The sequence below is a fragment of the Ursus maritimus genome, unplaced genomic scaffold (genome assembly GCF_017311325.1).
Source record: "Ursus maritimus isolate PB19 unplaced genomic scaffold, ASM1731132v1 scaffold_9, whole genome shotgun sequence".
Classification (NCBI taxonomy): Eukaryota; Metazoa; Chordata; class Mammalia; order Carnivora; family Ursidae; genus Ursus; species Ursus maritimus.
Genome location: NW_024427107.1, coordinates 75,374,884 through 75,375,628, shown reverse-complemented (window position 1 = coordinate 75,375,628; position 745 = coordinate 75,374,884). Strand labels below are relative to the sequence as shown.

At 39.7% G+C, this 745-nt stretch overlaps 1 non-coding gene across 1 annotated transcript; it reads right to left on the bottom strand.

The window, feature by feature from the left end:
- Positions 1-383: 383 nt before the first annotated feature.
- Positions 384-490, bottom strand: LOC121101775. The gene has a single exon (XR_005833810.1). It is a non-coding gene; the product is annotated as a U6 spliceosomal RNA (small nuclear RNA).
- Positions 491-745: the final 255 nt, after the last annotated feature.

Sequence of the window (745 nt, the reverse complement as noted above, 5' to 3'; positions counted from 1 at the left end):
GTGCTCTGTAGAACAAAATGTAAAGTGCAAATAGAATTTTCTTTTTTCTGAGGCGCCTGGGTGGCTCAGTCATTAAGCATCTGCCTTCGGCTCAGGTCATGATCCCGGGATCCTGGGATCGAGCCCCGCATCGGGCTCCCTGCTCTGCTGGGAGCCTGTTTCTTCCTCTCCCACTCCCCCTGCTTGTGTTCCCTCTCTCGCTGGCTGTCTCTCTCTCTCCATCAGATAAATAAATAAAATCTTTAAAAAAAAAAAAAAAAGAAAAGAAAAAGAAAGAAAGAAATTTATTTTTTCTGTTATCCAGGTGTTTGGATACCTGGATGACTTGCCCTTCACCCCCTTTCTAAATAAATTAATTAATTAGTTAATTAATTTGTTATTTTAAAAATTTGGAACACTTCACAAATTTACGTGTCATCCTTACACAGGAGCCATGCTAATCTTCTCTGTATCGGTCCAATTTTAGTATTTGTGCTGCCAAAGTGAGCACTTGCCCCTTTTTTAAATTTTTCAATTTTTAAAATATTTATTTGTTTATTTGTTATCTGTTTACTTGTTTGTTTATTTAAGTAGGTTCCACACCCAGTGTGAAGCCCCATGCAGGGCTTGTACTCACCACCTTGAGCTCAAGACCTGGGCTGAGATCAAGAGTCAGACACTTAACTGACTGAACCACCCAAGTGCCCCCCAACCCGCCCTTTTTTAAATGAATTATTGGAAATATCCAAATGATTCCCTGAAAATT